The sequence below is a fragment of the Mauremys reevesii genome, linkage group 1 (assembly GCF_016161935.1).
Source record: "Mauremys reevesii isolate NIE-2019 linkage group 1, ASM1616193v1, whole genome shotgun sequence".
NCBI classification, from domain to species: domain Eukaryota; kingdom Metazoa; phylum Chordata; order Testudines; family Geoemydidae; genus Mauremys; species Mauremys reevesii.
This window is the reverse complement of record NC_052623.1, coordinates 130,308,008-130,317,651: the sequence shown is the minus strand read 5'-3', so window position 1 is coordinate 130,317,651 and position 9,644 is coordinate 130,308,008.

Below are 9,644 nucleotides of genomic sequence, written 5' to 3'. Positions count from 1 at the left end.
ATATAAATAGCTTCTGGTAGCAACCTAATCTGTTTAGAAGGCAAAACCCTTCTCTCTGTTCCTCTTACTAAGTGGAGAGCCCTTGAAAATCAAGAAAAGGTTCAGCACCTTCTTCCTGTTCCTCAGAAATTGGCACTCAGTTATCTGAACAAGGAACAAGAACATAAATGTTGACCCTTAATAAATAATTGGTGAGTTTAAAACACCTTTTAAGACAAAGCAAATCTTGGTAAGGTGGGTGTTTTGCTTTCAATAACATTCATTCCCCAATCAATTTATATATGTAGAGATAAAAGCACCATTTAGCTTCCCAGGAATAATTTTTGGGTAAAATATTGATATTTCTTTTACATGTAGTGTAAAATTGTATTGAAGAATTAGATAGTGTCTTAGCTGAACCCTGTTGATAATACTGTATATACAATTAAAATATCTGGGCTTTTTTGTTTGTTTTGTTGTTGTTTTTTTCCCCACAGAAACAAAAACTATAAGATGCACAGCAATCACAGTTTGATTTTTCTATTCTTCTGGGAAGGAATACAAAAGACAATTGAACAGGGGACTTAGCATGGTTGACATGAAAGTCTGGACAATGTAATTTTACAGTACTTTCATAGTCCTTCCAAAATAACATACAAGCAAGGGACCTGACTCTGACCTCACACACTTTTGATGTAAATGAGGAGTAACTTTTGCTGAAGTCAATGGGGTGACACAGTTGCAAAAGTATTGTGAGATCAGAATCAGGCTCAAGAAGTCTGGAGATGTCTTTCAGGCACAGAAGAGATAAATGCATATTTTGAAGGGTTTTGTTTTCTCTAAAGATAAATCAATTCTAGTTTATCTTTTTGGCCCTTTTGCTCCACTACAAATAGGCACCAGCAACTACTTCTGTACACTAAGGGTTTTATAAATAGTATGTAACTGTGACAGGTCATAAACACAAACTGTCAAATATGGCTGTATGCAGTATTGTTGTAGCTGTGTTGGTCTCAGGATATTAGGGAGAAAAGGTGGGTGAGGTAATATCTCTTACTGAACTGACTCCTGTTGGTAAGAGAACCAAGATTTGGAGCTACACAGAGTTTTTCTTCAGGTCCAGGAAATATAATCAGAGGGTATGTCTACACTGCAACCAGTGTTAGCGGGATTGAAATCAGTTTACCCTGGGTTAGAGAATCCAGGCCTTGAACATCTACACTGATTGTTAACCCTAGGTTAAAAAATTTACCTCCTGGGCCTCTGGTGTTCACACTGCAGCACACAGATCTGAGTCAAACTGACTACATCCCAGACTTCTTAGAACCCTCCTTGAGACACGTCCGCTCTAGCCCTTTGACCATGGGGCACTGTGGGAAATCTTGACTGTTCATGCTACACATCACAGTAACTTTGAACAGCACCGCTAACACAACCTGCCAAGCAGTCATTCCAGTCAGTGCACTTCCAGCTACCGGAGCCAGCAATACGGAGGAATAGGAGTACTTGTAGCACCTTAGAGACAAACACATTTATTTGATCATAAGCTTTCGTGGGCTACAGCCCACTTCATCAGATGCATAGAATGGAACCTATCGTAAGAAGATATAAATACATACAGAGAACATGAAAATTAAGATGAGCTATTATCAGTAGGAGAAGGCACTTTTTGAAAAACTTCTCTGGCTTCTGCTTTCACTCCTGTATCAGGAAACGGGCAGAGCTTCCGTGAGATGTTGGTGAACATTTTGGTGAAATTTTCTGACCCACCAAAGGCACCTGACAGCTTATGATGGAGCAGGAGGAGAAGGAGGTAGAGAAGGAGGAGTACCTAGGCATGGCAGATTCAAAGTGACATGCTTCTCAGTACAATCAGTACAGCCTCTGATGACTCCTATGTAGACTGGAGCATCTTGAGCAGGGCCACAAGCACAGACTGGTGGGCCCACATTGTCATGCAGATGTGGGATGAGCAGCAGTGGGTCCAGAACTTTCCAGGAAAGATACATTTCTAGAGCTTTGTGAGCCGTTTGTCTCAACTCTCCAGCATAAAGACACATGTATGAGGCCACCGCTACTGGGCCAGAAGCAGGTTGCTATAGCTGACTGAAACCTAGCTACCCCAGACTGCTACTGGTCAATTGCAAACCAGTTTAGTATTTGAAAGTCAACTGGAAAGTGGTCACTGAGGTTTCTGAGGCAATCAGGCATGTGGTTTATCCCAAAGTGGCAGACATGAAAGATATTCCCGAGGTAATTGCTGACTTGGAGACAATGGGGTTTCCAAATTGTGCTGGGGTCATTGACGGGACTTGTGCCCACACTTTGTCCTCCTCATTGAGCATATAAACTGCAAAGGGTACTATTCTATTGTTATGCAGGTCCTCTTGGATCACAGAGGGTGATTTATGAACGTCATCATGGGTTGCACTGGAAAATTTCATAGTTCCAGATTTTTCAACCAATCAGGAGTCTACGGTCACGGATAGGCTGGGACACTATTCCCATCAAATGACATTGTCATAATTGGAGTTACTGTCCCAATTGTTACTCTGGGGAACCCTGCATACCTGATTTTGCCTTGTCTTATAAAACTGTACCCTGATTTCAGAGGCACTGGCAAAAGATGGTTTAGTTACATTCTCAGCAGGTGCAGAATGGTTGTTGAATGTTCTTTTGGCAGACTGAAATCCCACTAGAGATGTTTAAAAACCTGTTTGGATTCAAATGTCATCAATGTTGTCTGCATTACTGTGGCTTGCTGTGCTCTTCACAATATTTTGAAGCCGGAGGAGAGCCATTTCTCCCTGAATGACAACGAGGGATGGCCAAATTGGTACACTCAGCCAGGAAGTGCACCAACCCCTGCTGGAACTGGATTCACGCAGGCAACAGAAGTCAGGAATGCTTTGTTCTCCCACATTATGGACTTTCATGGCCCAATGAAAGACGGGAAATAGTTCCTTTATGAATGTGCTTGTGGAGGAGAGGTGGTAGGAGGGCTCATTGATTGTGGGGAGGGGTGGAATGCTTTGGGATGGATGTGGAATTTAAGTGTCAAGAAATGTACTTGTGAATGACATGACCACTTACAAAATGGAGGAGGAGATAATTCACAGTATGGCCTGATGCCAGGAAGTGGTTGAAGTAATAATTGCTATAGATAACTATTTTGAGGGATAGTCTTTGCATACTAATTCGTAATAGTCCTTGATTATGTCTTTACCGTTATTATTTGGAATACACATTGTATGATGTGAAGCAGTGATAGAAATAAACTTTCTTGTTGAAATAAAAAATGTATTTGTGAACATGTATTAGAGAAAAGTACAATAATCATCCATTCTCATACAGCCCAGCTACCATTACCACACCAAAACAACAGTAACAACAGAACATTGGGGGGGGGAGAGGGGGGACACACAAAAAAACCCCTCCAAACAATAAAAAACAAAGTACATGAACAAGTGAAAACAGTGAAACCATGTACAAGACAGAAACTTCCTACCATGGCTTGTCCTCTGGCTACTTCTTTCCCCATTTGCTGTGCACATGGTGCTGTGGGAGGGAGATGGAGGCAACCACAGGGAAGGGCATCAATATGGAGTGCTACATGGGACAAGGCTGGCTTGCCAAGCCACTCATGGGGACCAATTGCATGCATCACCCAGCCATGGAGTCTTCAAAGCTGCTTCTCACTGCAGCACAGGGTAGCAAGCAGGGGATTCAGGGTGATGCACCAGGAGCTGCTACTTTTTCAGTCATTAGTAACATGAGCCACTCAAACAGCTCTTTCTGCTGAGCTCTCTCCTCCTCCCTTAGCTGCCATTCCTGTTTCAGGAACTGTGAAGCAAGTACCTGCTCCTACGCTGAAACTCTGTCCTCAATCTGTGCAGCCAGTCTGAGCCTTTCCTCTTGTCTTGTGGCATGCCATATCTCCAACCATAAGTCCCTCTGTCTTTGGTGCAAAACCTATTGGCTTTCTCCAGAACATCAATCGTAAGTTCATCATGGAAATGCTTCCTCTTGGAATAGTCCATGAAGGTATGTTGGCCCAGATCTGCTGCAGTGTGGGTGATTTGTAGAGGTACTGCAGCTAGTATAGATTGAGGGGCTTGGAACAGGATGGAAAAGATGCTTGTGGAATTTCAAGGACATCAAATATACTTTTACAAACTGAACTTCAATATCTTTTGAGAAGGATGATTCAGACCACAGAAGCTCCCAGCTTGGTTAATTGCAGAGGAAGAATTACAGGCACAATGGTAAGTTAAAAATGCAAAGCTGCTCAGTTGATTTTAGAAAATTGCAAAATACTTGGGTTGTGGGGGAGGCTGGCAGAGGTTGCCATCAGTAGCCATGCTACAAAAAAAAATCTATAATTTCAGGCCTTCTGCATTGTGGAGGACATAACAATTTGTGTGATGCCGATTGGCAAAGGGAGATGTTATTCCAAGCTGCTGGTGGGAAACCTGCAGTTTATGCAACAAAAGTATTCAGATGTATAGTGACTGAACAGCACATCTCTCAGTGGTGTGGTCTGGTCCTGGAAAATATTCCCTTTCTCAAAATGTGACTTCCGATCTGGAGTTCTTGCTTCAGAAAAAGTTTGCAGCTATCAGCACCCAGGATTGTGTCAGAATTCATGCGGGGTGCAACAGGGTGCTGCATGAGCTTCCACATGTTTGCATGCAGTCATAACAGGCTGAACCATGTAGAAATCCACAGCCTTCCTCATCCCCTTCCCCAGCACATTTCTGGACAAATTTTCAAACCGCTGTCCTATTTGGGACAAATGATTTTGTCACTTATGGACTGCATGGACCTCTAACTGAAATGGACTGAAATTGTGAATGGAACATGTTTCCCCAAACACAGAGAGAGAATTTAGAGTTTCCAGGTGGCTCAATACACTGTAGAATGGTTACAGATCAGCATACTTACAGGCACTGTATGGTTATTATTTTTAAGAAACAGGTATACCCTATCAAAAATCTGTGCCTTTTCAGTAAAAATAAACTTTAAAGGTGTTTACTGTTTGTGTAACCCATGCTCCTAATAGGGAAATATTTCTTTTAAAGACCCATTGGGGGGAGATAGGAGTGAGTTGTTTCTGGGTCATTGTTGCTAGGCAGATTAAGCACTCCACATCCAGAAGTTTTGGGTCGCTCCAATAGGTTCCCCGTTGCTGGGATCAGACTCCATGAGAGCAAGCAGTCAGGGCAGCTGCTTTGCAAAAGACCATGTGCCTGTGTGAGTTGGGAGAAGCTGAGCCCAGGAGCAGAAAGCAGGCTGTTGTCCCTAACTCTGAAGCATTTTGCAGCAGGGTTTTCTTTAAATCTATACACTTAATTGAGTGTTTGTTTAATCAGTTAGATGACTGGCTAGCAGTGATTTCAGCAGAGGAAGAGTCTGCATGGATTGCAACTGAAGATTCCCACAAGCAAGTGGAGGGAAGATGTTTTTGTTTTAGACTCAGCCAGCTGTATAGATTTGGTGATCAAAGACTCTAACTGAGACATAGGTGAACAAAGCTAAGCTTTTGGAAACTCTCAGTTTCTTCTTGTGTATTTCTGTGGGGACTGAATTGTTCAGATTTTAATGTGTTTTCTTTATTTATGTACAACTGTGATGGTAACAAGAACAGAAGTAATTGTAGCACCTTAGAGATTAACAAATCTTAGAATATCAGGGTTAGAAGGGACCTCAGCTAGTCCAACCCCCTGCTCAAAGCAGGGCCAATCTGTAGACAGATTTTCACCCCAGATGGTCCCCTTAAGGATTGAACTCACAACCCTTGGTTTAAACAGACCAATGCTTAATCCACTAAGCTATCCCTTCATCAGATACATAAACTGGAACATAGAGCAAGAAGATATTTATACATTATGACTAAATGAAGGTATTGTCTGTGGATTATAAAATAGCCATGTCATGCTGTAAAAGATTATTTGTTTCTTCATCATAAAATTTTATAAAGTTATTTAATTAAATTCATTTCTTTAGTTCCTTTTGGAACTTGAATGTGGGGAGGATGACTCTATGCAATCCTTGCTGAAACTCCTTAGAAACTGAACTATGGGTCTCCTGCTACTTTCTATGGGAGTTGGGGTTTTTTTAAGGCACTGGAGACGGGAAATGAAGTGAATGCTAGCCCACCCAAAAGTTATATTTGCATATCCTGGTTGCCATTTTGAACTCCATGTCGTAGTGGGGGTGAGAAAGAGAACCAAGCTGCTGGCATACAATCCACCATTAGTGGATACACATTCCTAGCTGTGGCTTCTCATAAGATTGGCATTGGGTCATAGAATGGAAATCCCATCCTATTACAGTAGTTACAAGCATTAAAATGGAGTCAGAAACTTACCAGGCTTAGGGCAGTTTTGGTCCTGTCTGTGTCTATTGCAGGCTCCACAGAGGGCTGTTTTTTGGGCAATGTATCAGTTCCTCTGAGTAGGGACCCAGAATGTATTGCTGCTGCTCTTGCTCCAGAGCCTGCTCTGGAACCACTTTCAGGAACAGCCCACACTGAGTGGCTACTAATGGGCTCTCTTCAGTTTCCATGCTAGATTCTGGGGCCAGCAGGGTACCATCCCAGCTGACAAGGTCATCATGTTCTATGGTTGGCTCCATTTTGGGTGCAATGCCCAGCACCTAGTCAAACTCCTCAAAAAATGGGTATGATTTTGATGAGTTGCCTGGGGTGCGGTTCTGGTCCCTGCTTTTCTGGTCCTCACTCTTGAGCTGCTTAATCTACTGCCTTGCACTGGTCACTGGTCTGGTAAATTTGTCAGCTTCTTCACCTTTTGTTAGTATATATGAACATTCCTGGTGTTCTTACTAATGTCCACAGTCTTGCTCACCTAGCACCAGAGATTTACCAAATCAGATGTGCTCCTGTAACCATACGGCAGCACACTTTGCAAAAGGTTTGTTCAGTTCAGTGTCCGCTGCAAACACAGAAGTTTCTCTGGTGGTTTGTTTGCAGTTAAATGGTCAGAAGGACCATTGGAAGGGTTAACACTGACTCACTGAGCTGTTGCAGGACACCAAGGGTGGTTGTGTCCATTTTCAATAGAGTAGATTCAAGATTCCTAGAATAGAGAGGACAAAGGAAGTAGACCCACAGGATTGTGGGATACTTTTTTGGAGGACTCCCAGGACCTGAGTCAAGCAGGGCTGAATCTACACTACAAAGCAATAGGGCTTGAACCCTGGGTCAAGTCTTGACCTGGGCTCAGACCCTGCAGCCCTTTGGAGTATGTCTATACAGCTGACTCAGGCTTACAGGGCCTGAGCTGTGGGGGTGATTGCTTGCTGTGTAGACTTCTGAGCTTGGGCTGCAGCCTGGGCTCTAGGACCTTGTGAGATGGGAGCAGGCTGCCTCCAGGCACCAGCGAAGGAAGCAGGTGCCTGGGGCGGCCAATAGAAAGGGGCGGCACTCCGTCCGTTGTTGGGGTGGCAGGTCCAGGGTGGCGGCACTTCGGCGGCAGCTCAATCGGCCTGCTTCAGTCTTTGGTGGCAATTCAGCGGCGGGCCCTTCACTCCCTGTCTTCCTCTTCAACGGCTCTTTGGCGGCAGCTCAATCAGGTTTTCCTTTTTATTTTTTTTTTCTTTTCTTTTTTCGCCGCTTGGGGCGGCAAAAAAGCTGGAGCCAGCCCTCAGTAGGAGGGTCACAGAGCTCAGGCCCAGCCCAAGCCCAAGCCCAGAAGTCTACACAGCAATAACACACCCTCGCAGCTGAGTCCTGCAAGCCCGGATTGGCTAGCAAGGGCCAACCATAGGTTTTGGGGTTTTTTTGCTATTTAGACAGACCTGTAGGGTCCTGGGATCCTGGGTCCAAGACCTGGGTTAGTGTGATTTTTATGTGAATAGAAGGGGAGTTAGGTCTGAACACAGGTGTCACCTTCTAATTTTCCTGAGGGGTGCTCAACCCCCTCTCAATCTCGGGCCCCACCCCCACTCCACCCCTTCCCCAATACCCCACCCCTGCCATGCCTCATCCTGCCCCTGCTTCACCCCTCCCCGCTCACACTCCACACATTCCCCAAGGCCCCACCCCACCTTTCCCACCCTCACTCCACTCCCCACCTCTTCCCCGCCTCTTTCCGACCCCTGCCCCGAGCGCGCCCCATCCCCACTTTTCCCCCTCACCTCACCAGCACCTCCTGCACACCGCGAAACAGCTGTTCTGCCGCATTCAGGAGGCGATGGGAGGGAGGGGGAGAAGTTTATCGGCAGGGGCCACCGGCTGGCAGGAGTGGGTGCAAGGGAGAGGAGCTTGGCTGCTTGTGGGTGCTAAGCACATGCTAATTATTCTCCAAGGGTGAAAGTTGGCACCTATGGGTCTGAGCCTGAGCCCGAACTAACATTGTAGTATAGACCATACCCTCTGAGGGCTTGGCTAAACTTGCGAGTTACAGCACAATAAAGGAGCCCTGGGCGCACTAGCTCACTACACTTCCACATTGGCAAGGCATGTAGAGTGCTCTGACTCCGTGGCTACAGCGCTGCTGGTACTCCACCTCGGTGAGTGCAATAATGTTTGCTGTGCCCCCACTGGGGTGCCGTGGCACCAGTGTGAACAAGGTGTTGCATTACTGCGCTCTGATTGACCCCCAGAAATGTCCCAAAATCCCCTTAAGTCAAGTGGCCACTCTTGTCATTGTTTTGAACTCACTATAGGAATGTGGCTATGCCCTTTCAAAGCTCTGTTTCTGACAGCTGGCTGGTTATCTGCTCTGGGACAAAGGAATTCTGCTTGCTTGGAGTGAGTGACAGAGAGGCAGGGGTGAGGAGGGAGGTCTGCTCTGTCTGAACTTTCAAGACAGCATGCTGACACGCTCTCAGCCCCCCAAAAACCCTCTCTCTCCCTCCACATACACACAACGCACTCCCTGTCACACTCCACCCCACCCCCCACATTTGAAAAGCATGTTGCAGCCACCTGCATGCTGGGATAGCCACCACAATGCACTGCTCGTTGTGGCATTGCAGGAGCTGCTAATGTGGCCACGCCAGTGTGTTTCCTGCTGAGAGTGTAAACACTCGGCAGCGTTTTCCCTGCTGCAATCTCCGAGGGCTGGTTTAACTCCCAGCGCTCTACAACTGCAAGTGTAGCCATGCCCTGAGTGTCACAGGTAAATACAAGATGGAACAGATTTTTTAGCATAAGTAGTTCACACTTATTTCAAGGGACCATTCACGCTGAAGTAGCCCATTAATACCTCTCCATTCATAGGGGAAGGGGGGAAGGTTGGAGGGGGGTTAAGTGTGTTACAGATTGTTGTAATAAGCCATAAATCCAGTGTGTCTTTTCAGTCCATAATTTTTAGTATCTAGCAAAGTTATGAATTTAGGTTAAGATATTAATTTAAGTTCCCAAGCATGCTTTAATCTAGTGGACGGAGCACATGCTGGGAGGCAGGAGATTCTGCTATACTGTAACTTTGCTTATGTTGCTTCAAGTCTCTCTTTGATCTCTATGGAAGAAAAGTTCTGTCCAAAACCAAAGTGTATTATTCATCTTGTGGTATGTTACAGGCAATAAATCTTGTAGAGTCTCTGCTGGTGTAAATCTTTATGGCTCTATTGACTTCAATGGAGCTATGCCAATTGACGATAGCAGAGGATCTGGATCATGACCTGTAATTTCTGTTTTG